Source organism: Phocoena sinus, chromosome 1, assembly GCF_008692025.1.
Source record: "Phocoena sinus isolate mPhoSin1 chromosome 1, mPhoSin1.pri, whole genome shotgun sequence".
In the NCBI taxonomy this organism is placed as follows: Eukaryota; Metazoa; Chordata; class Mammalia; order Artiodactyla; family Phocoenidae; genus Phocoena; species Phocoena sinus.
Genome location: NC_045763.1, coordinates 59394062 through 59421298, shown reverse-complemented (window position 1 = coordinate 59421298; position 27237 = coordinate 59394062). Strand labels below are relative to the sequence as shown.

Genomic DNA, 27237 nt, shown 5'->3' with positions numbered 1-27237 from the left:
TTGCGCAGCACAGGCTCCGGACGCGCAGGCTCAGTGGCCATGGCTCACGAGCCCAGCCGCTCCGCGGCATGTGGGATCTTTCCGGACCGGGGCACGAACCCGTGTCCCCTGCATCGGCAGGCGGACTCTCAACCACTGCGCCACCAGAGAAGCCCGTGTTACTAATTTTTTTTTTTTTTTTTTTTTGCGGTACACGGGCCTCTCACTGTTGTGGCCTCTCCCGTTGCGGACCACAGGCTTCGGACGCGCAGGCTCAGCGGCCATGGCTCACGGGCCCAGCCGCTCCGCGGCATGTGGGATCTTCCCGGACCGGGGCACGAACCCGTGTCCCCTGCATCAGCAGGCGGACTCTCAACCATTGCGCCACCAGGGAAGCCCCGTGTGTTACTAATTTTTGATCAATGTTCCAATATGTTTTGGCTATCACTAAAGATACTCTATTTGACAATGCCTGCCAGATTAAACATTGCATTACAGTGGGTTGTGCAACATGGTGTAGGGCAGAGCAAAACTTGCTATGAACCGGGAAGGATTGTATCACAGATTCAAGCAGGTGACAAAGAAAGAAGTGTTTAATGGAACACTTGAGAACATTGTCTTCTGTGTGTATAAGAAAGAGTAGTCATGATAGTTGATATTTCTATCAAACATCAACAGTGGTGCTGTGAGATCAAGGGAATGCTGAAAAAAATACTAAAATCTGATGCAACATTATTTTTTGTAGTTCAGACTGATCAGTAATGACTGCTGACTTGTTTACTGTTGTCAGATGAGTCTTTTAATCTTTCAAATTGAGCTGCTAAAAATACCTTGAATGTGGAAAGTGTGAGAACTGTTGTTCTAAGAAACCTATTTACCTGACCAGACTTGCCACCCCACGTAAGCTGAGAAACAAATGGGAAATTGCTGGTTTAATTGCTGGCTAAAGCAATTTATTGTGTTAAAAAAGCACTTTTCCTTACTAGTACAACTGAAATGAAAATAGTGATAGTGATGTAGATATAGACTAGTGATATAGAGACCCACGTTCATGGAGCTTTCTATCAGAATCAGCAGCATCTCTTTGAGCCAAGTGACCCATCTGGACCCAAATGACCCAGAAACCATGAAGGGGAGAACACCTCACTCACTGAGAATGTATTTAGGAAGTAGAAGAGCTAAAAGTCAAATTCCCTGAGCCTTGGGCAGTGATCACAACATGCATTAGAAAGGACCAGAAAGAGCTGAAAAAGAAGAAAGCCAGGATTTTCCTTTGGCCTGCCTCTTTTCCCTCCGTGTGTTGGCATATGAAGGAAGCCTGCAAAGTGGAGAGAATTTCTTCAGTAAATGGCAGACCCCGCATCTGCTGAAGAACGGAGGTGAAGGTAGCCCCCCCCCCCGCAAAGCTCCAGAGTGGCTTTGAATGGTCAGCCAGAGACTGAGGAGGCCATTACTGGCCCTGCAGACTGGCTATTGCTCTTTCAGGAGAATCAGTGGCCGTTTTCTTTGCAAGATTGAAGGACAAGGAAACAAATTTCACTTGCTAAGATCCCTTCTTTCCCATTTTATCAAGATTTGACGGCAACTCAATATGCAACACTGGCTTCCACGTTTGGCTCCTGATGCTGTCCCGAGAATAACAACCAACATTTGAAGGTGGGCCCATGGCGAAAAGGACAGGAATGTAAGGGCCATAAGGCCCTGGATGAAAACCATAACTCCACCACTTCCTGTTTAAGAAGTGAACTCTCTGAGCTGCAGATTGATCCCAGTTAAATGGGAAAATGATACCTGCCTTATAAGAGTGTTATGAGAATGATTTTGTGTATAGGGTCCAGCTCTTAAATGGTACTAAATAAATGTTAATTCCCTTGTCCTGACTGCAGTTAAATTCAATGTCTCCTTTAATCCTCAAAACTCTACAAGGAATGCAGTCAGGTACCACCCACATGTAAAAGGCAAGGAGAAACTGAATCTCATAATGTGCCTAAAAGTTGATGGCCGATAAATGACAGAATTAAGAGTTATCTCCACGTCTTTTAAAAATTCCTAACATCTCTGCTCCTTTGCTCTAAGTCACAGGGTTTGATTCATTTATTCATTCATTCAACATTTGTTCAAGTGCCTAACACCCATGCCAGACTTAGAAATCAAGGATTGAAAAAACCAACAAATCTCTTTCCTTATAGAACTTACATTCTAGTGAATGGAGACAGATAACAATTAAATATGTACAAAGGTGACAATGCTAGAAGAAAAAACAGTGAAGTAGAGCAGGGGTCCCCAACCCCTGGGGAACTGGGTCACACAGCAGGAGGTGAGCAGCGGGCGAGCGAGCAAAGCTTCATCTGTATTTACAGCCGCTCCCCATCGCTAGCATTACCACCTGAGCTCCGCCTCCTGTCAGATCAGCGGCGGCATTAGATTCTCATAGGAGCGCAAACCCTACTGTGAACTGCGCATGCGAGGGATCTAGGTTATGCGCTCCTTATGAGAATCTAATGCCTGATGACCTGAGGTGGAGCTGAGGCAGTGATGCTAGCTCTGGGGAGCGTCTGCAAATACAGATTACCATTAGCAGAGAGGTTTGACTGCACAGAGACCATAATAAACCAATTGCTTGCAGACTCATATCAAAACCCCATCAGTGAGCGGCAAGTGAAAACCAGCTCAGGGCTCCCACTGATTCTGCATTATGGTGAGTTGTGTAATTATTTCATTATATATTACAATGTAATAATAATAGAAATAAAGTGCACAATAAACGTAATGCGCTTGAATCATCCCGAAACCATCCCCGCCCCCGCCAGTCCATGGAAAAATTGTCTTCCACGAAACCAGTCCCTTGTGCCAAAAAAGTTTGGGCACCACTGAAGTAGAGGACTGTAGGGCTGAGTGTGTGTGAACTAATTAAGGAAGCTGGTTGGGAAGGTGGTCTGATAAGCTGACCCTGGAGTAGACCTGAAGGAGTGAGAAGTGAGCCATGTGGATATCTGAGGGAAGAGTGTTTCAGGCAGAGGGAATCACCAAGTACAAAGGTCCCAAGGTAGGAGCATGCTGCTTTTGTCAAAGGAATATCAGAGATATTGTGGCTGGATGGAGTGAGGTTGTGGGGGGTGGGTTGGTGGGTAGTGGTGGGATATGAAATGAAAGAAGCACGGGGGAGGTAGGATTATTTAGGGCTTCCTAGGTGATGGTTAGCTCTTCGAATTTTACTCTAAGATGGGAAGCCAGTGAATGTGTTGAACAGAGAGGTAATATGATCTTAAGTTTTTACAGAGATCACTCTGCTGGGGGGCAAGGGGAAAGCATGAGACGATTCACTAATTCAGGAGAGAGATGAGGGTGGCTTGCTTAGGATGGTAGTGGTACAGATGATGAGGGGTGGTCAGGTTCTGTATATATTTTAAAATAGGTTCAAAAGAAGTTGTTTATGAATGAATTTGAGTGTGAGAGACAGAGGGAGAGATGTCAAAGATAGCATCAAGATTTTGTTGTTATTTTTTAAACACCATAGAAAATCACCAGTGATTGCTAAAGTTTCAGCTCTTATAAGTAACCCTGAATTAGTCATTTTACCCCTCTAGCTTTAGTCTCTTCATTAGCAAATGTCTTTTGATTGGTCCAGAGGCAGCATCCCTTCCCTCCAACACCCCTTCCCTCCAGCATCTTTTCATGCCAATAAATTTACTTTGAGGGTGGTGTTTCCTCTTCTCATTTCTAAGAGTTCCTCTTCCTCTTCATGCATCATTCTATTTCCCTCAGGTTTTCTTCTTCCTCACTTCCCTTTTCCCATTCAATCTGCCTCTTCCTGAGTCATGGAGAACTGAGGATACATCGTCACAATTTGGAAGAGAAGCATTCCCCTTCCCGGGGATTATGCTGGCCATGCATTCTCAATCCATCAAAGGCTAAATTTTTAGCATCTACAGTGGATTACGTATCCTGGGAAGATAGCCCATGTCCTCAGGAATCAGTTGCTTCGCCTTGCATTAATATCTTGATTCATGTAGATCCCTTCAGAAGAAAGTAAGGGAAACAGAGTACTGCAGAGATGAATCTTAAATCTGATAAGTCTGTGTCTAAAAGCTTCATTTTCCAGTTTTGTCATTTACCTCCCTCAAACCTATTCCCAGCACTCCTAAAGTATAAACACTTGACTGATTTGAAAGCTAGATAAACAGAAATTCTACTGGACAACGAGAAATTCTTCATATCTCCTCAGCACTGAATGGCTCATATCCTTTGGACAGCACTATGAGAAGGAAGGGCAGGACAGAAACTATTTCCCCATTTCACTGGTGAGAAAATTGAAATTCAAATAACTATTATTGTCCAAGGAAACAACTGCTAAATGCAGGATCTACACTAACATCACTAGAATGTGGGTCTTCTGATTTCTAAACATAATGCTATTTCATAATAATAGCTTCTATTTATTGAGCTCTGTATACCTAGTGTTCAGTGAATAGTTTTTATAAATTAGCTTATTCGATGTTTACAAATGCCTATGAAATGCATGTATTGACCTATTTTACAAATGAGGAAACTAATACTCAGAAAGCTTTAAAAAGTCAATTATACCTCAATAAAGCTGAAATTTTAAAAAATAATGAAATTTCTATATTTACTTTTTTAAAAAAAATGGTTAAATAAATTGTCCATCTGACACTCATAAGAGATTTAGCCAAGATCAACCTTGCCCCCATGGGCGGTGTTGTTTATCATATAAAGAAACTTAGTGGTTACAAATGGATTTCAATACCGTTGGCTACTTCATTCCTACAACACTTGCCTCTCCTAGGTTTCTTTTTTTCCTACGGTCATCACTTATGATCTTCCTCCTACCTCAAGGTCGTGGCTTTTTGGTTTCCTCGCTAATTCATTTTCCTCTACAATCTTTTTTTTTTTTTTTTTTTTTTTGTGGTACACGGGCCTCTCACTGCTGTGGCCTCTCCCGTTGCGGAGCACAGGCTCCGGACGCGCAGGCTCAGCGGCCATGGCTCATGGGCCTAGCCGCTCCACGGCATGCGGGATCCCCCCGGACCGGGGCGCGAACCTGCGTCCCCTGCATTGGCAGGCGGACTCTCAACCACTGCACCACCAGGGAAACCCCTCTACAATCATCTTAATTTTGGATTCCCAAAGGCAAATCTTGGGCTCTTTCTTCTTCCTCTCTTTATATGATTTTATCCATCTCCTTAGATTCAAATACAAATGAACTTCCGGAGACTCTCAAACTTCTATCTCCAGCTTAGCAGTCTCCTCTAAGCTCTAGACTTGCTTCCATATCCAGCTGACATTTTGGCATATCTCCTTGCCTGTCTTGTTGACATCCCACACTTAACATTTCCAAAATGGAACATGTGATTCCCTCTTTACCCAACTCCTAAGCTGATCATATTGAAGTCTTCCCTTTGAAAGGGAAGAAAATGACAGAACCACCCAAATAGTTGCTAAAGCCGGAAACCATGGTTCTTCCCTTTCCTCACTCTTCACAATCTATCAGCAAGTCCTACTGGCTCTGCTTTCCAAATATATCCTGAAACTCTACTTCCCTCTGTTTTAAGCCACCCTCCATTTTTATCTATGCCACCTCATAGGTGGCCCACTGCACCCACTCTTGCCCCTCTCACATCTGCCCTCTCTACAGTAACTTTTTTGGAAAATGTAAACCAGCTCATGTCATTCCCCTATTTCAAAGCCCTCAGTGACTTCCCATAGACTTAAGAAATCTTCAAACATCTAAAGGCTTATGTGATGTGGTTTCTGCCTTTCTCTCCCCGTCTTTCCTTCCTTATACACCAGTCATGCTGGTTTTCTAGTAGTTCTTAAAATTTTTCCAGCTTCGTCCCACCTCGGTACTCTTGCTGTTGCCTCTGTCTGAAAAGCTTCTCTCGACCCTTCACTTGGCTGGCTTTTTGGTCTCATCTTAAACATTGTCTCCTATGAGAAGCCTTCTCTAACTACTGCCGTTAGTCTCTGTCACAGCACCATGCTTAACTTACTTCATCACACTTAACACAACCTGTAATTATTTATTTGTATATTTATTTGTCTAACTCTACTTGAGGGCAGAGTTTTGTCTGTCTTGTCATTGTCACAATACAGTGTCTGTACATAGGTGTTCCCAGTACACAAAGCTTGGGAGATACTTACGAAATGAATGAAAGAATGAATGGATGAAACTCACTTTTAGTTATGCAGACTCCCATTTTCATAATCATATGATGTCTTGGTTATGTTTATCCTCTGTGTTCTGTGCTCTGTGCTCTAAAAACTCAAGGAGGCATCCCAGTGATGAAGTAACATAGAAATGAGCTATGGTCAGGACCTAACTTCTATGAAATAAGAACAAAGAGGACAGGGCTTCCCTGGTGGCACAGTGCTTAAGAATCCGCCTGCCAGTGCAGGGGACATGGGTTCAAGCCCTTGTCCGGGAAGATCCCACATGCCATGGAGCAACTAAACCCATGCGCCACAACTACTGAGCCTGTTCTCTACACCCTGTGAGCCACAACTACTGAGCCTGTGAGCCACAACTACTGAACCTTGTATGCCTAGAGCCTATGCTCTGCAACAAGAGAAGCCACCACAATGAGAAGGCCGCACCCTGCAATGAAGTGTAGCCCCCGCTCGCCGCAACTAGAGAAAGCCTGTGTGCAGCAACCAAGACCCAACACAGTCAAAAATAAATAAATAAAATAAATAAGTTTATTTAAAAAAAACTTATAAAATTATTTAAAAAAAAAAAAGAACAAAGAGGACAAACTATATTGACCCAAAAGAATCCAGGCCGTTAAGCCAGGTGCCAGAATTTTTTGGCTTTTTCATTTCCTTAGGTACATAACAGACTTGAATTTCTGAGAAGTCATCCAAAGTATGACCATGTGTTACAAAACCCATTTCACTTAGCCCTTAAGTACATGTCATGCTCTATTTCAATATCAGCCAGAATTCTCATCAGCATTTACAGGGTTGGAGGCCATATCTAACCCAGGCCTTAATCTTTGTCCCTAACAGTAGGCAAATATATAATCATAATAACTATTTGTCTTATTTTAAGAGCCTACTTATGGTAATGACAAGCACTCCCAGGTACTAGGTGCTCTGTGTGTTATTTCTACTTAATCTTTGCAGCAAACCTATAAGGAAAATTTTTTGCCCAACTAATAGTTGAAGAATCTGAGGCTCAGAGAAGTGACATTACTTGCTCTTATGTCAGGCTTATAAGCTGGTAACAGGTAACACAGAGATTAAACTCAAGTTTTCTGATTCCAAAGTGAACATTATTTAAACTACATTGCCTTTTGAAAAAAAATCACACCAGTATCTTTTTAATAAATTATTGAAATCATTAAGTATACCATATTTTCTGATCAACTAATGAAATGTGGTTCTCTTTAAGAGGCAATCTGTGTAAGCTCTCTGGCTCTCCATTATATCTCTAGGGTGAATCCTATCAGTGACTCTGTCACAGGGAATAATCTTAATTTGCCTTCTCTGAGTAAACAGTTGGCTCACAGATAATAGTGATTCCTCTACCTGAAGTCTCCTCAAAGAGGAAATGAATCCATTTCAGTAATGATCTGTGGAACCCTTGGATTTCATGAAGTTGCAGATGAGGTTCTTACAAAGAGAAGAAAATGGCGCCATTATTCCATTGTTTATTTTCTATTTGGGGGCTTTAACTTAAATTTTCATTTGAAGTTTGAAAACCACTGCCCTTGAGAAAGAGAAAAAAAAAAAAAGAAGGAAGGAAGGATGGGAAGGAGGAAAGGGGGGAGGGAGGAAGGAAGGAAAAGGGAAGGGAAGAAAAGAAGAAAGTGAAGAGACTTCTTTTTCTTGGAATGGCACCACAATTAAGGTATCCTGACACCCTATCTGACTGGAAGAGAGGAGAGATGGAAGACCAAGGGTAGAGTCTTCTTACGAAGGAAGGTAAAAATAGGTGTGTTCCAGCCCCAGAAAGAAAAGTTAGATTGAATGAGAGTATAAACTCCTTCAGCTAGAACATCTAACACAGATGTGAGGAAATAAGAACAACCTGATTTAACTAGAGAGAGTCAAAGAATAAATTCTATGACATAAACAGTCTCCCACTTCTGTAAAGAACTCCTAAAAAACAACAGGCACTAAAGTTATCTGGGTAAAAGTTCAGCATGATGTCACGCAAACAATGTGAGAGGTGTTCTACCCCCAGGAAGTTAAATGTATTATAAAACTCCTAGTTACACTTTAGATGAGCTACCACCAGCATGTCTTACATATTCTTAGATTTAGTTTTTCTTCTGTAATTAAACACACAGTTGTCCGCCTCAAATCCAATGGATGACTACTTGAGACTCAGTATATCTAATGATTTTTCATATTCCATTTTGTTACAAGAAGCATCATTTTCAGAATGGAAGTTCTCCTCTGCTATACCGATTAATGTTGGTGTGATCCAGAAAGGGGGTAGTAGGAAGCCTACTGCTCTTCTCTAACCACACTTTCTCTCTAGATAAATACCTGTAGTCCCATGGCTTTAAATAATATCCATGTGCCACTGCCTCTTAAAGCTTCATCGCCAACTCTGATCTTTCACCAAAACACACTTACTGATATGTCTAACATCTCCAATAAGATGTATAGGAGGTATAGGAACTTCCCTGGCTGTCCAGTGGTTAAGACTTCGCCTTCCAATGCAGGGGGTGCAGGTTCGATCCCTGGTCTGGGAGCTAAGATCCCACATGCCTCGCGGCCGAAAAACCAAAACATAAAACAGAAGCAATATTGTAACAAATTCAATAAAGACTTTAAAAATGGTCCACATCAAAAAAAAAATCTTAAAAAAAAAGAGGTATAGGAGGTATAGATATCCTAAACTTGAAATACCCAAAACAATATTCCCATTCCCCAAAATGTAATCATCCCCCAATTTTTCATCTCAGCAAAGGTCTATACCACTCATTGCTAAAAATAAACAACCAAACAACTCTTGGAGTCATCCTTGCCTCCTTTCTCTTCTTCACATTCCACATCCAATGTTGGCTTTACCTCCAAATTTTATAGTATTCATCCACTTTTCTCAATCTCTTCAGCTACCAAGCCAACATTATTTCTTCCTCTAGATGAAATACAACAGCTTCCTAACTGGTCTCCCTGCTGTTACTCTCACCGACCTTCATACAAACTTGCTCTCTAGACAGCAGTCAAAGTCAGTTTTCAAAATGTGAATTAAATGTTACTCTCCTGCGTACAACTTTTCCAAAGGTTTCCAATTATACTGAGAATAAAATCCAAACTGCTTACTATAATCTAGGACAGAGCTTTCCAAACCAAGCCATTACTAGGTTGTGAAACCAATGTACTGGGTAAGGATCAGCATTTTAAAATAAAGCAAAATAGAAAATATCAAAGTTTATTGAAAGAACTCTTTCAGGACCGTGCGTGTGATAGTGGACTGTAATATAAAATGTATTTCTTACTGTGGGTCACATTAAAAGAGTTTGAAAGCCATTGGCCTACGAGATCTTAAAGATCTGTTAGCTCACATCTCCTGCGTAACATCCCACCCCATCCCCTGCTCATCCAAATACCTCAGCCCTTCTAGCAGCCTTATTGTGTCTTCAGAGAAGGCAAACTTCTCCCCACCTCTGTCCCTGGCACTTGCCTGAATGCTCTATTTCCAATTATTCTTATGGATGGATCCTTCTTACCATTCAAACCTCAGCTCAAATCTCACCTGCTTAGAAAGCCTTTCCTCCTCTAACTAATGTAAAGCAGTCCCTACCACTTCTCTATCACACCACCCTGGTTTATTTCCTTATGTTGCTAACTGTGCTCTTGAATATTTATTTGTTTGTACACTGTCTTTCTCAGCGTAATGCAGGGCCCTTAACTCTCCTGTTCACCACAGTTCCCCACACACTTATAACAGTCTCTCAATAAGTATTAGTTGATAGAATGTTGAATATTTCAGTTTTATGCGTGTTTTTATAAAATAGGGACACCTTATGATGAAATCCTTAAATAATTGTAATAACACTGCTAGGAAAACAATGATGCTGCTGCTAAAACTGAACAGTGACTGGTATGCAGGGCCCACGGGAGAGCCTGAAGGTTCGTTTGTCAGCTGATGGAGGAAAACCCAACTGTAGCGTATAAAAGGTAATTTCAGGGCACGCAAGGAAAATTCAGATTGGTTGACACTGAGCATAGAATAGTTAGAGACTTTGTCATAGTTTTTGTCTAGTGCCCTGTGGTTTCTGGCAACAAAAACCCTTAAAACCAAAGTGTTCATCTTGAATTCCCTTCAATAGTGGAACCAGGAGCAAAAATCTGCATCCAATGCCTTCAGTCCTGAATGAAAGAAGAGGGACCCAGGAAGGCAAGAAATGAGTGGCAACTGCCAAGAAAGACAAGATGGGGGCAGGGTCAGAGTGGGAAGTGCCCTCAGGGAGCCAGGCCCACAAGTAGACTCCAGAGTCTGAGGAAAAGAGGCCCTGGTTCCCTTCACAGCCCCATCTAGCAAACTCCCCCAAGAGGGGATTAGGATTATCGCCTCTGTCTTTAATTCTTTCCAGGTGCCTGTCATAAAGGGGCTTGTGTGCTAAGCTGAGGAGTTTGAACTTTCTGGGGAAACTTTGAGGAGTCTAAGCAAGGGGATGGCCCATTGCGGTGTCTCAGAGAGATTCCCCCTGGCTGCAGGGTGGAGAAGGCTGCTGTCTGCATGCTTGGAAGCGGGAAGCTCTGCAGCAGACGCACCTGATGAGAAGCAGTGAGCGTCTAAACGAAGACGAGGTTTGTGGGACCCAGAGGCTGTGCAGAGGGAATCTGACTCCACCTGCCTACTAGTTAGTGCCCCCAGTCCATGGCCCCAAGCTGGTTAGGAACTCCAAAGCCTTTTTTTCCTCCTTGTAAAATGAAACGGGAGACTGGCATCTCCTTCAGAGATTGCTTTGAGGATTGCCTAAGATCGTGCATATAAACTCTAAGTGCCTGACACATAGTAAGTGCTCAATAAATGTCAGCTGTTACTTTTTTTAGGCAGGCACTAGCATTATCTTTTAGCACGGTGGGAGACGCTGAAGCGGACAGAGACAGACAGACCCCACATCCAGCAAATCATAACTCACGTTGGACGGTCACAATGCCTTGAACACATGTTCTTGCCAGAGATGAACCTGGAGCTACAAGGGAAAAATAAACAGCATTTTATTCGTAGAAGCAGTGGACTTAGACTGAAAACAGCAATGCAGGAGAATGAAAACCGAGTTAAAGCTCGACCTCATTGGGGTGAGCGTGGGACTGAGGCGGGAGAGGTACCGCTCAGGCCTGGCCCTCTTAGAATCTGGGCTCCTTTCCCCTCGCCTCCGGTTCCTCCTTTCGGAGACAAGGCTCCCGCCTTAAGCGAGCGAGAGAGGCGGCAGCTATCCAGGCCCACAAAAGGTCGGGGGTTGAGGGCCCCTCGGCACAGGTTTTGTCTGCAAACCCAGTTTCCGAGGTGCCTAAAAGTGTACAAATAGTGAAGCCAGGCCCAGGCGAGCCAATTCATTACCCTCGTCTCAGCGCTGCATGCTGATTATCTGCTCTCCATATCACCTCTCCTCAGGGGGCTCAGAGGAATCAGCAAATCCCCCGCATCAGAGCTACGAATCCCCAGCACAGCCCATTCACACTCAGCGGGGTGGCTGGGGATTAATTGGAGGGGGGATGTTGTGAATTCCAGAGAGTTCTTTCTCTTTGCCTCACAGCCGGTGGCCGGGGATATTGCTACATGAAAGCTTCCCTGTCAGTAGCAATCATCATTGCCCCGGCTGCTACATTCCAGAGAATGAATTGGCCTCATTTGGTAACTCAACTGGAGAGGGGGCTGGGGAGGGGGTCATTCCTCAGGGGTTCCCATTTGTGGTCCCCACTTCTCGCTCCATAAGTGGTTTGCAAAGCCAAACAGAAACCCGCAGGGCCCAGCTTTCTTTTCCTGTTTCCTTACTTTAGTGATGCTTGGTACGGAGTGAAGCCGGGAAGGGTGGGAAAGGGCGGGACCTGGGTTAGGGCCCGGGCAGGAAATTAGTTGGGGCAAAGCCGCTTCGGAGGAGAGAAGCAGGCCAATAGACCCCCAGGGTTTCTCTGATTGCTTTGATGCGAGGCCGACTTCCCCCTCCCATCCCCGGGCTTCTCGGCAGGAGGCCTGCGGGCTCTCCCCCAACCTCGCGCCGAATGGCGCCCGGGCCTGGAAGCCAAAGGAGCCCAAACCCCGCCGCGCCCAGAGGCAGGGCTGCTCCAGCAAGGCAGGTAACATGAAATGTAAGCCTCAGACGTTTTCTTCGAGGAAGCAGTTTCTGGGAGCCCTGAGAAAGGAGAAGAAGGATTTCATCTCTGAGGTCGCCGACTGAAACCTTTCGCTAATTCTTTACCTTTTTAAATGCAAGATTGCCCGACTGCCTTCCCCTCCCCCGCACCTTCTGAGCATTTCTCTCCGATCCTCCTAAACCCTCCCGCTGCCTTTTTGCAGAATTCCCTGAAACTCCCACGAAGCCGACAGTTCAGAGAATGTACCCTGGGGAATCCACGAGTCTGGGCCTCTGCATGCCGCCGTAAAAGGTGCCTGAACTGAGGGTCCTCGGGGCTGAATCCCCCACCGGGCTCTGCTCAGCCACTCTGGGGCTGTGTGGTGTGGGGCAACTCGCTGGGCTCCCTCTGTCTCATTTAGTGCATCCATAAGACATATGATAATAACTGCTCTGCCTCCCTAATGACTGTGTAGGGATTAACGGAAGAAGAGATTAAAACGCGTTTTGTGATTTGCAAAGCGCTCAGCATAAGGTATGATTATTATTCAGTTCTCTCATTGGGCTCAGTATTGGGTGTACTCGTGATCTTTATAAAAACCTCATTCTGCATTTATCTACCTCTGTCAGGAGAGTCCTGGTGACGTATGCCCAGGGAGGGACAGAGATAAAAAGATAGGCCAATATACACAAAGGAAAAACAAAACAAAAAGCAGGAGTGTTAGTATAATTTTCAAAAATAAAAACAGAGTGATATCCCTGCAGCATTTCAAATTACGGACGCCCGGAAGGTGACTCTCGCCCTGTGGGCCTTATTCTAGGCCAGTAGTCTATCTGCTGGGGATTCTTTGGCGTGGCAGCAGGCAAGCATTGGCCGGCAAAGCAGAAGACTCTGTGTAGTATTGAGCAAGTCATTTCCTCTCTCCGGGCCTCAGTTTCCCCTTCTCTAAAATATGTGAGTAGGACTGGATTTCCTTAAAATCTTTTCCAATCTGTTTGTTTTATGATTCGTTGTATGCCTTGATAAGAATTTAGCAACAGTTGGGGCTCCAGTGTCATTTCATACTTGCTAGAACATCATAGAGTTTTACTAATCTTCATCCTGGGATGAAGGACTAAGTGAGCAAACAATCCAAAATCATGCCAGCCACTTAGGGACTCTTAAGTCTACTTAATCATAATGAGAATTTTTCAACATTTGGAAATTAATACGGGAAGAAGCATGACATCATGCCTTAGAACATTCCAGTGCAACTGGCACAGGATCTTATTGCAATTGGCACAGTTTCCCCACCCCCAAATGCTTTACTACTAAAAGTGCCTGCTTCACTTAGTAACTCCACTCTAAAAACTAACACCTGAAAACCACAACCTTGGTGTTGCAAGAATCCTAGACCACAAGTTCAGCATTCCATTTCACCTTTCTGTCCGCTAAATCTGAACTCTCATCTTGAGTTCCCCAACCAGGGTCTTTATCTCCCAGGTGCACTCATCTGCCTTAGAGAGATGCATTTCTTTTCTTCCCAGCTTCTGTCAGCTGGCTTGTCTGTCCTCAGTGGGAGACTTCAGGTTCAACGCTCTGTCTGGGGAGTTCATATACAGCCTTGACTATTATTCTGATAGATCGTTTTAATTCTCCCCACTTTGATCATGTCAGTTTCCACAACAAACAAGGCTCACCGGAAGCATTCCTGGGCTCACAAAGGCAAACATGCTTGGCTTTGCATCACACACCAGAGGCCAGAATTCTTTGGTTTTGGCTTCAAGGCTATTTTAACCCTTGGTTACATCAGTTTCCCAGTTAACGCGTTTAACCTTCACTTCCTGCAACCAAAGTCGTGTTAGCCTCCTTCAGAGAAATGCAATGATTTCCAGCCTTTAATTAAGTAAGGATCCAAGTGGCAGATGCAGTTCACACACACTGGAGCCAAGCCCTGGCTACGAAGATTCTTTTGCTCCAAATGCTCTGCAGTTCACTAAGAGTAACTTCAGCTAATAAAAATAACTCTGTCTATTGAGTGCCAGGAGCCATTTCAAACCACTTAAAATATTATCTCATTTAAGATAGGCAAAATGTTAATGTGAAATGGGGATTATGTTGACTTCATAAGTGAAGAAACCGAGGAGATAGAAGCTAAGAAGTCTGTCTAAGATTATACAGCTAGCCCAGGATGGCGCAGGGGTTTTAACCTAGATTTATCTGACTTCAGGGAAGGCTCTAACACTGAAATGTTAAATGTTAGACATCAGCACTCATTCATGCTGTAGCAGAAAGAGCTCTTGATTGAGAGTAAGGAGGCCAGAGTTACAGTCTCTGACTGTGGCAGAAAGAGCTCTTGATTGAGAGTAAGGAGGCCAGAGTTAAAGTCTCTGACTGTGGCCATCTCAAGCAAGTCAATTTTCTCCATGCTTTGATTTCCCTAACTGTAAATTGAGGACAGGATTAAATCAGTTTTTTCCCAAACCTCCATCATGCACTTTATTACTTATACCATTCATACTATTATTTAATAACTTTTTTCTTTAAATCCAAATGTTTTAAAATTAAACGTTATTAAATTAAAAACCGAAATGTCGTGCTCTAAGTAGATGGTAGTAATAAAAATAAGATGATAAAAAATATACTGTTAAATTCTAGCTGGATACTGTTGCTGGCCTAAGGCTCTAAGACTCCTTAGGCTAACCTTATGTTAAATTGGAAAATATGCAAGCTGGTTAAAGACACTGCAAGTTAGTTAAGTTATATGGAGGACATACTAACAGTCAAGCTAAGACTTGGCCTCAATGTAACCACGTGGAAAGAGAAACCAACAAGAGACAACTTTCTTACTCCCTTACTCAATGTTACTTAATGTTTGGCTGTGTATTACCTAAAATATTTTTTGCGTACAACCAGTGGTCCCCATCTCATATTTGACCAGATGATGTTGCGGGTTTCTCTTTTAGCATTTCTAGCTCTAAAATACTTCGATGCTAATGAAGAAAGTTATATTGATTACTGGTAAATTTGAAACTTAATTCATTAGCACCTAATGAGTATTTCCTGAACTGCAGAGAAGGTAAATAGGGAGGGAATTTGACAGTAAAAAAATCACTGTTATCAATTTCTTTGAACAGCAAAATACAATAAAGAAAGTCTCTTCTCTGGGAAGTCTGGGAAGGACTTCCAACCCTTTAGCCAGGTAATAATTTTTCATATTTACCATGGTATGTACAGTAGGTTTTCAAAGTGTGGTTGAAGGCCCTGGGGATAACCAATACCCATTCGGGTCAAAACTATTTTCATAATAATACTAAGATGTTCATGCCTTTTTTACTCAGTTTTCCAGAGGCTACATGAAGTGAGATACTGCAACAGATGGAAAGCAGAAGTAGATATAAGAATCCAGCTGTCTTCCATTGACACAGACATTAAGGAGATTTGCAAAATGTTAAACAATGTCACTCTTCTCACTAATTTTTTTTAACATGGGTAAATCTATTTTTCCATAAAAATTAAGTTATTTATGTTAACATATAGTGAATTCGTTATTTTAAAATAAATATTTTCAAAATATCTCGATTTACCTTCTCATATGGTAAATATGGTTGATATAATACACATTAAAAAATCTTGATCCACCAGAGGGCAGACAGCAGAAGCAAGAAGAACTACAATCCTGCAGCCTGTAGAACAAAAACCACATTCACAGAAAGATAGACAAGGTGAAAAGGCAGAGGGCTATGTACCAGATGAAGGAACAAGATAAAACGCCAGAAAAACAACTAAATGAAGTGGAGATAGGCAACCTTCCAGAAAAAGTATTCAGAATAATGATAGTGAAGATGATCCAGGACCTCGGAAAAAGATGGGGGCAAAGATCCAGAAGATGCAAAAAATGCTTAACAAAGATCTAGAAGAATTACACAACAAACAAACAGAGATGAACAATACAATAACTGAAATGAAAAATACACCAGAAGGAATCAATAGCAGAATAACAGAGGCAGAAGATTGGATAAGTGACCTGGAAGACAGAATGGTGGAATTCACTGCTGTGGAACAGAATAAAGAAAAAAGAATGAAAAGAAATGAAGACAGCCTAAGAGACCTCTGGGACAACATTAAATGTAACAACATTCACATTATAGGGGTCCCAGAAGGAGAAGAATGAGAGAAAGGACCTGAGAAAATAGTTGAAGAGATTGTAGTCAAAAACTTCCCTAACATGGGAAAGGAAATAGCCACCCAAGTCCAGGAAGTGCAGAGAATCCCAGGCAAGATAAACCCAAAGAGAAACATGCTGAGACATATAGTAATCAAACTGGCAAAAATTAAAGACAAAGAAAAATTATTGAAAGCAACAAGGGAAAAACAACAAATAATATACAAAGGAACTCCCATAAAGTTAACAGCTGATTTCTCAGCAGAACCTCTACAAGCCAGAAGGGAGTGGCATTATATACTTAAAGTGATGAAAGGGAAGAAACTACAACCAAGATTACTCAACCCAGCAAAGATCTCTTTCAGATTCCATAAAGAAATCAAAAGCTTTACAGACAAGCAAAAGCTAAGAAAATTCAGCACCACCAAACCAGCTCTACAACAAATACTAAAGGAACTTCTCTAAGTGGGAAACAGAAGAGAAGAAAAGGACCTACAAAAACAAACCAAAAACAATTAAGAAAATGGTAATAGGAACATACATATTGATAATTACCTTAAACGTGAATGGATTAAATCTCCAACCAAAAGACACAGGCTTGCTAAATGGATATAAAAGCAAGACCCATATATATGCTGGATAAAAGAGACCCACTTCAGACCTAGGGACACATACAGACTGAAAGTGAGGGGATGGAAAAAGATATTCCATGCCAATGGAAATCAAAAGAAAGCTGGAGTAGCAATAGTCATATTAGATAAAATAGACTTTAAAATAAAGATTGTTGCAAGGGACAAGGAAGGACACTATGTGATGATCAAGGGATCAATCCAGGAAGAAGATATAACAATTATAAATATATATGCACCCAACACAGGAGCACCTCAATACATAAGGCAACTGCTAACACCTCTAAAAGAGGAAATCGACAGTTACACAGTAATAGTGGGGGACTTTAACACCTCACTTACACCAATGGACAGATCATCCAAACAGAAAATTAGTAAGGAAACAGAAGCTTTAAATGACACAATAGACCAGATAGATTTAATTGATATTTATAGGACATTCCATCCCAAAACAGCAGGTTACACTTTTTTCTCAAGTGCGCATGAAACATTCTCCAGGATAGATCACATCTTGGGTCACAAATCAAGCCTCAGTAAATTTAAGAAAATTGAAATCATATCAAGCATCTTTTCTGACCACAACTCTATGAGATTAGAAATCAATTAAGGGGAAAAAACGTAAAAAAACACAAACACATGGAGGCTAAACACTACGTTACTAAATAACCAAAAGATCACTGAAGAAATCAAATAGGAAATCAAAAAATATCTAGAGACAAATGACAATGAAAACACGATGATTCAAAACCTATGGATGCAGCAAAAGCAGTTCTAAGAGGGAAGTTTATAGCTATACAAGCCTACCTCAAGAAACCAGAAAAAATCTCAAATAAATTATCTAACCTTACGCCTAAAGGAACTAGAGAGAGAAGAACAAACAAAACCCAAAGTTAGCAGAAGGAAAGAAATCATAAAGATCAGAGCAGAAATAAATGAGATAGATACAAAGAAAACAATAGCAAAGGTCAATAAAACTAAAAGCTGTTTCTTTGAGAAGATAAACAAAATTGATAAACCATTCACCAGACTCATCAAGAAAAAGAGGGAGAGGACTCAAATCAATAAAATTAGAAATGAAAAAGGAGAAGTTACAATGGACACCGTAGAAATACAAAGCATCCTAAGAGACTACTACAAGCAACTCTATGCCAATAAAATGGACAACCTGGAAGAAATGGACAAATTCGTAGAAAGGTATAATCTTCCCAGACTGAACCAGGAAGAAATAGAAAATATGAACAGACCAATCACAAGTAATGAAAGTGAAACTGTGATTAAAAATCTTCCAACAAACAAAAGTCCAGGACCAGATGGCTTCACAGGTGAATTCTATCAAACATTTAGAGAAGAGCTAACACCCATCCTTCTCAAACTCTTCCCAAAAATTACAGAGAAAGGAAACCTCCCAAACTCATTCTATAAGGCCACCATCACCCTGATAAGAAAACCAGACAAAGATACTACAAAAAAAGAAAATTACAGAACAATACCACTGATGAATATAGGTGCAAAAATCCTCAACAAAATACTAGCAAACAGAATCCAACAACACATTAAAAGAATCATACACCATGATCAAGTGGGATTTATCCCAGGGATGCAAGGATTCTTCAATATATGCAAATCAATCAATGTGATACACCATATTAACAAATTGAAGAATAAAAACTATATGATAATCTCAATAGATGCAGAAAAAAACTTTTGACAAAATTCAACACCCATTTATGGTAAAAACTATCCAGAAATTGGGCATAGAGGGGACCTACTTCAACATAATATAGGCCATATATGACAAACCCACAGCAAACATTATTCCCAATGTGAAAGATTTAAAGCATTTCCTCTAAGATCAGGAACAAGACAAGGATGTCCACGCTCATCACTATTATTCAACATAGTTTTGGAAGTCCTAGCCACGTTAATCAGAGAAGAAAAAGAAATAAAAGGAATACAAATTGGAAAAGATGAAGTAAAACTGTCACTGTTTGCAGATGATATACTATATGTAGAGAATCCTAAAGATGCCATCAGAAAACTACTAGAGATAATCAATGAATTAGGTAAAGTTGCAGGATACAAAATTAATGCACAGAAATCTCTTGCATTCCAATACACTAATGATGAAAAATCTGAAAGAGAGATTAGGGAAACACTCTCATTTGCCATTGCAACAAAAAGAATAAAATACCTAGGAATAAACCTACCTAGGGAGACAATAGACCTGTATGCAGAAAACTATAAGACACTGATGAAAGAAATTAAAGATGATACCAACAGATGGAGAGATATACCATGTTCTTGGATTGGAAGAATCAATATTGTGAAAATGACTATACTACCCAAAGCAATCTGCACATTCAATGCAATCCCTATCAAATTACCAATGGTGTTTTTTACAGAGCTAGAGCAAAAAATCTTAAAATTTGTATGGAGACACAAAAGATCCTGAATAGCCAAAGCTGTCTTGAGGGAAAAAAATGGAGCTGGAGAAATCAGACTCCCTGACTTCAGACTATACTACAAAGCTACAGTAATCAAGACAATATGGTACTGGCACAAAAACAGAAATATAGATCAATGGAACAGGGTAGAAAGCCCAGAGATAAACCCACGCACCTATGGTCAACTAATGTATGACAAAAGAGGCAAGGATATACAATGGAGAAAAGACAGTCTTTTCAATAAGTGGTGCTGGGAAAACTGGAAAGCTACATGTAAAAGAATGAGATGAGAACAATCCCTAACACCATACATAAGAATAAACTCAAAATGGATTAGAGACCTAAATGTAAAACCGGGCACTATAAAACTCTTAGAGGAAAACATAGGAAGAACACTCTTTGACATAAATCACAGCAAGATCTTTTTTGGTCCACCTCCTAGAGTAATGGAAATAAAAACAAAAATAGGGCTTCCCTTGTGGCACAGTGGTTGAGAGTCTGCCTGCCAATGCAGGGGACACAGGTTCGTGCCCCGGTCAGGGAAGATCCCACATGACATGGAGCGGCTAGGCCCGTGAGCCATGGCTGCTGAGCCTGCACATCCGGAGCCTGTGTTCTACAATGGGAGAGGCCACAACAGTGAGAGGCCCGCATACCGCAAAAAAAAAAAAAAAAAAGAAACAAACAAACAAAAAAACCAAATGGGACCTAATGAAACTTAAAAGCTTTTGCACAGCAAAGGAAACTATAAACAAGACGAAAAGGCAACCCTCAGAATGGGAGAAAATATTTGCAAATGAATCATCAGACAAAGGATTAATCTCCAAAATATATAAATAGCTCATACCGCTCAGTATTAAGAAAACAAACAACCCAATCAAAAAATGGGCAGAAGACCTAAATAGACATTTCTCCAAAGAAGGCATACAGATGGCCAAGAAGCACATGAAAAGCTGCTCAACATCACTAGATATTAGAGAAATGCAAATCAAAACTACAGTGAGGTATCACCTCACACCAGTTAGAATGGGCATCATCAGAAAATCGACACACAACAAATGCTGGAGAGGGTGTGGAGAAAAGGGAACCCTCTTGCACTGTTGGTGGGAATGTAAATTGATACAGCCACTATGGAAAACAGTATGGAGGTTCCTTAAAGAACTAAAACTAGAATTACCATGTGACCCAGCAATCCCTCTACTGGGCATATACCCAGAGAAAACCATAATTCAGAAAGACACATGCACCCCAATGTTCATTGCAGCACTGTTTACAATAGCCAGGTCATGGAAGCAACCTAAATTCCCATCGACAGACAAATGGATAAAGAAGATGTGGTACATATGTACAATAGAATGTTACTCTGCCATAAAAAGGAACGAAATTGGTTCATTTGTAGAGACGTGGATGCATCTAGAGACTGTCATACAGAGTGAAGTTAGTCAGAAAGAGAAAAACAAATATCGTATATTAACGCATATATGTGGAACCTAGAAAATGGTACAGATGAACTGGTTTGCAGAGCAGAAATCGAGACACAGAAGTAGAGAAAAAACGTATGGACCCCAAGGGGCAGAAGCGATGGGGCTGGGGGTGGTGATGTGATGAATTGGGAGGTTGGAATTGACATGTATACACTGATGTGTATGAATTGGATGACTAATAAGAAAAATAAATAAATAAAAAATAAACATTAAAAAAATCTATTTTGCTCCTCAATAATTCTTAAGAGTATAAAGATGTTCTTCAGCCTAAATGTTTGAGAATGTCTAAGGCCATTACAAACAGCAGGTCTAGAGTACATCAGCTGGATTATGAAGTGAGTGAAGTCAAAAGTAGTTCATCACAGAACTACCTATAAGGGGGAGGAGTAGGAGAAAAGTACGGTTAGCAATAATGAATTATTATGGTTAGTAATAATGAAGTTAGGTTTTCTGAAGTGATCATCAACTCAGTGACATCATTTGTGATTGTGACAAAGGAAAATTAAGAAGAAATGTAACCAGAAAATGTTTACATTTTATATATTAAAAAACAGAAGCAGAACTTTGAGTTCTAAACTTTGTGACTGCAGCAACATAAAACATGTCTGCTCTCGCGCAGGCCTAGAATGGAATGTGGAAAATGAAGACTTTTCTGGGAAGTTGGCATAGGAAAATTTATTCTTTCACAAATTATTTTTAATGATGTCCCCAGTTGGCATATATAATCACTGTACAGTGGTAGTTAGTTTAATGTCTTGTGTAGTCAAGAGACTGCTGAAAGGTTGGGACACCACAGAGATGGTTCTCTGGTCACACACTTGATTAAATCAACAAGTTGGGCCAATGTAGCTTAGCTACTTTACTAACTGAATCCCATGAACTATGTGGCCATATATATATATATTTTTCTAAAGGGCTGGAGAGCACCCGCAGGTCTCGAACCACTCTCGGAAGTGTGGTTGAACCATGATGAAGTATGGCCATAAATTGATTGTGATTATCAGCCGAGACCATGGCCAAAAAAATATAATTGTCGGGCTTCCCTGGTGGCGCAGTGGTTGAGAGTCCGCCTGCCGATGCAGGGGACATGGGTTCGTGCCCCGGTCCGGGAAGGTTCCACGTGCCGCGGAGCGGCTGGGCCCGTGAGCCATGGCCACTGAGCCTGCGCGTCCAGAGCCTGTACTCCACAACGGGAGAGGCCACAGCAGTGAGAGGCCCGCATACTGAAAACGAAACAAAACTAAACAACAACAACAAATATATATATATATATATATATATATATATATAATTGTCAATTAGTGTGTTCCACGTAGATAAGGCCAAAGTGTATTTGCACCTACACTAAATGCCTCACTCTCATTTTGATTCTGGGAGCTCGATTTACAAAGAGAATTAACATTCCTCTTTATTTTAAGTGGTTTCTATGGATACCTTCTATGAAGCATTTCATTCACATCTATCCAATTTAAGCTTCTCATTTTAATTTAAATACATTTTCCATTCCTTCAGAATCTGTATATGATATCCACAGTTCATTTTCTGAAAATAACCTATGCAAAGCATTTATGCACACAAAATTTTAAATTAATATGTTTAAGAGTTAAAAACGAGAAACTCCTATAATACAGAAATGCATAATCTCAGAGTTAGAAGTCTATTTTCGTCTGCCTCATACTCACTGAAAATCTGAACTGATTTTCTGATTTCAATTTTTTGGTCACTATTCAGTGCTTTTTGGTCCCTTTCTTAATCTTTTTTATTGTTGTTGCAGTTTTTTTACTTAGCAGAGTTGGGATTAAAACTTTTTAGGTTCTAGTGCCATTAAAATTCAATAAGGTTTCTACTTAGTGTAGAAAAATGGGGAAAAAAAGGTTTTAAATGACTACAACCTCAGGTATATAATATTGCCAGTATTCCCTAATCTAATAAGCACTTATATTGTTAATTTCCTTTTTTCCAAGAAAAACTATTATATATAAACTCTTGTTAGAGGAGAGGTCTGATGTCATCTCCAGCTACAAATCTTTCTTTTTTTTAATCTATTATGCAGACTTTATATACCCCAGCCTAGAAACTAAGATCTTCCACATTTTGATTCCAGACTTCTGCCACCTCTATCCACCACCTCTCCCTGCACAGACCTACTGTGCCACAAATAGGCCTACTGAGTTCTCCAGGGGGTTGGTCCCCTTGTCAACCTCTGGCCTTTGTTCTCACCATTCCCCTTCCTGTGAAATGCCTCCTTCAGGACCCTCACTCTCTGTTAATTGAAATTTTATCCAGGCCGCCGAGGCATATGACCAACAACACTTCCCTTAGAAAGACTTTCCTGATCCTCCCAAACAGAGGTGACCACTTTGCTCTTAATGCCAAAGCACTCTCATTACTCAACAGGATACCTGTGTTTTTTGACTCATTTGTGCATTTGCTTTATCCTCTACTTCAAAATAAAAACTCCTTTAATTTTTTTTTATTTTTAATAAGTAATGCATGCATACAATAATATACTAGTCAGAGAGTACCAACAGATATTCAAGGAAACATGCCTGCTTCTTACCCTCACCCAGTTCTCCCCACAGGCACCCAATGTTACCAATTCCTTGTATCAATATATCTTCTCAGAGACAGTCTGTGCGTATGTGTGTGTGTGTGTGTGTGTGTGTGTGTACACAAATGGCAGCGTATTTTCATGTTATTCTGCAGGGTGGACACATGATGTTGGACAGTTTGTGCCTTATACAAGGGCACCCAGTGGAAAGGGCATGGACCGTGAAATTCAGCCCAGGCTTCTCCTGCAAGCTGTCTGCTCTGTGGATTTCCTAAGTACATTCTAAAGAAAGAGGACTGTCTTCAAATTTCTGCCAATGCTGCTTGGAGGCTATCAGTCATCCTACTGCGTATTTTTAATTTTCACTTTATTGTGAAATATCTTTGTTGTTTTCTTCACTTTGCACTCTTACAAGAAAGGACTTGCATTAAAAATTCATATTTAAACACTGTCATCAGGAAAAAATTAACTTGCAAAACCTGTTTTCAAGCACTGGCCTATTTCTTTCAAGACTTGCCAATTTACAAATCATCAGTGAAAATACTAAGTTGATATTATTGTTTTTAAATGAAATCTCCATGAAAAAAGCTTTCAGAAATCATGAAAATATCAATTGTCATACTTATAATGATTATTATTCTTTTTAGAAGCAAGAATTTTAAGAATGTTTACTAGATTACGTTATTTGGAGTTTATTAAATCTAAAACATTTTTAATCTAATAATTATACCTTTTTTCTTTTCTCCAAATTAGTCTAAGATATTTTTTTTAAAAGGTACTGTTTTCATACCCTGAGGGCTCATTGGGTGTCAGTTGCAAATCATGTCAAAATCCAAGGCTCTTATAGTTCCAGAAAAAAATTTATCTTTAATGCTTCTCACTTCAGGGGTCCCCTTTTGATGTGTTGCTGCCCTCATTTTCCAATAGTTAAATCTAAACCTGTGTTTTTTCTTAGAAAGTTCATCATTCTACTTTGGAGTCTGAGATTTGCAAGCCAAGACCATGGCTCCTTCCTGGATGTGAGAACCCAGGAATTCATTCTTCCATCCAACCACCTCTTTGTATTTTATAAACCTATCTAGATTATAAGCCTTAGACGCATCCCTTTCAGAATTGTGTTTTAAATGGCTCTATCACTCTGCTTGGACATGTTACCTTTAGGTCAGAATCTCTGGAAGACAAAAAATACATTTCCCCATGGCTTAAAAGATGAGAACATAAATATTTGTAATGCCATAGACATTTAGTACTTACTCCTGTTTTATGACCTTAAAAAAAACACTAAGCTTTTAGATTTTTAACATAAAAATCAAATAATATGCCATCATTTGCAAACTGAAGGACCTTTATGTCTATTCCTCACACTCAGTTCACCTCTGACCTCAGGCTCAGGGAAGAGTGAGCAAGATGACGATGATAAAGTGATGAACAGAAGAAGGAGAAGAAAAAACTATGAAATTAATGATCGGCCTTTTCGGGTCTCCAAATGCCAGGGAGCCAAAAGTATTGTCAAAACATCCTGCTTCTTTTAAGGTAAGATGTATTCCTGGCTTATTTTTCACAAAGCAGTAATAAGTATTAAGACATTATCACCTTTCTCTGCATTGAAGGGGCCCAGAATACTCTGCCGTAGCATAAAACATAATGTTGAGCTGATGGCATTTGAAAAGTCTTTTTTCCTTAATACTCTCATCTGCCTAAGAGCAGAGCCTCCCAAAAGAACTCAAGAGAACTCAATTGGCGTAAATTCGCTTCCTGGGAGCAACCAGGCAGGTCTGACTGTCATCACTGTCAAATAGAAATCAGCACCACACCTAAGCAGGCTGTCTTATCTCCTATCTATTCTCCTAAGGGCTTATTTATCTTTCCTTAAAGTCATTTGTTTTCCAATAACTGCCCTTCCCCTCCTCCCCTTCCTGTGTTAAAATAGTACATAAGCCCCAAATTTTAACTGTCTCCTAGAGTTACATTTTTTGTGTGTGAACTCCCATGTGCCTTGTACTTGGGTGGATAAAAATCCGCCCTTTCTCTTGCTAATCTTTGTCAGTTTAATTTGCGTGCTCCCAGTGACTTAAGAGGGTAGAAGAAAAGTTTTTCCTCCCTGACAGTTTGGCAATGAGGATGGGATGGTTGGGACTTCCAGCTTGCTCCAGAGACTGAAGCTGAGACCTCAGGACCACTGATGAAGCTGGCAAGGGTAAGATTTCCTTACTAGTCTGTCTCCTGGATTTCTGCCTGGAGTCCAGTTGAACAAGAGTAAGAGCTTCTCTTTGTTTTTTCTAACTTTAGGCTGGCAGAAGAAAACACTTGAAGGAACTAGTTTTGGGGCATTATGACTCTTGGGTGACTCTCAATTTCGACTACTCTTGACTATAGATCCTTTCCTTCACATGGGTCGCTACTCTGTCCTGTTTGTCTCATTTTGTGTCCTGAGAGCTTGGCTTGTGTTTAGTGAGAGCGTGTTTGCTCTGAGAGTTTTCATCTGCCAGGGAGTGCAGATTGTTGAACGTGCATGTGCAGGCAGCCAACCATCAGTCTGGGGGCCCCAGGAATTTGTAGTCAGCTGAACAGAAATGCAGGAACCTGCGGTACAAGCTGGCACCGTACTGACCACTGCCAGCTCTCGGAGGATTCATCTGTCTTTCCTTATTGCCTTGCTAGTGCTGAGACTGCCTGTGGCAATGAGAGTCTTTACTTTCTTTCTCTTTGGCTATCTTTGGGGATGAATTTAAATCATGGGGTCTGCATCTTTTACACCCTTTTGGGGCTCGCCTTTTGCATCCATGGTTAAGTCATAAAAGGGCTTATTGGTTTTGAGTCACATTTTTCTGTGAACTCTCATATATACCTATGTGAATGAAAATCTGTCCGGTCTCATGCTAAGCTTTCTTTTTAATTCACAGTTTAATTCACAGGCCTCCAACTACTGAACATAAGAGGATAGAAGAAAAGTTTTTCCTCCCTGACAGATCATCTCTTCCTAGTGAAAGACCCAGCTCAAACACTGCATTATAGAAAGTGTTCTCACCTTCTGACTTTCCAAGAAATTTGCTTATACTTCTTTTAGAGCATTTCTGCAGATATCATAATGATGTATGCATTTATATTACTCTCTCATATTCTTTTTAAAAAAATATTTATTTGGCTGCGTCGGGTCTTAGTTGCGGCATGCCAGGTCTTCTCTGAGGCACTCAGAATATTTTCATTGGGGTGTGCAGGCTTCTCTCTAGTTGTGGCATGCTGGTTTTCTCTCTCTAGTTGTGGCACGGGCTCCAGAGCACGCAGGCTCCCTAGTTGAGGCGCGCAAGCTCAGTAGTTGAGACACGTGGGCTTAATTGCCCTGTGGCAAGGGGGATCTTAATTCCCCCACCAGGGATCAAAGCCACGTCCCCTGCATTGGAAGGCAGATTCTTTACCACTGGACCACCAGAGAAGTCCCACTCTCTCATATTCTAATATATGGTTTTAAAGACAAAGACTGGATCTACCCTATCTTTGAATTCCCAGTACTACTAAGGACAGTATCTTGTGTACGTAATAAATATCAGTAGGAAGGAAAAAAGAAAACTTATCTAATGACCCCAGAATTATAAATCTGAATAGTTCCTCAGGTGGTCAGTTCTTAACTATTAGTCTTGGGCAAGTTCCCTCCCAATCTCAACCTTAGCTTCCTCCTTAGCAAATGAGAATCATAGCACCTATGTGGAAACATTCATTTTCATGATGGGTA

The 27237-nt window shown here is 40.9% G+C and overlaps 1 long non-coding RNA gene across 1 annotated transcript; it reads left to right on the top strand.

Annotated features, from left to right (window-relative positions):
• LOC116740029 lies at positions 1 to 26941 on the top strand. The gene is made up of 4 exons (XR_004345777.1): positions 1 to 33; positions 10563 to 10570; positions 16684 to 16686; positions 26816 to 26941. It is a non-coding gene; the product is annotated as an uncharacterized LOC116740029 (long non-coding RNA).
• The last annotated feature ends 296 nt before the right edge of the window (positions 26942 to 27237 follow it).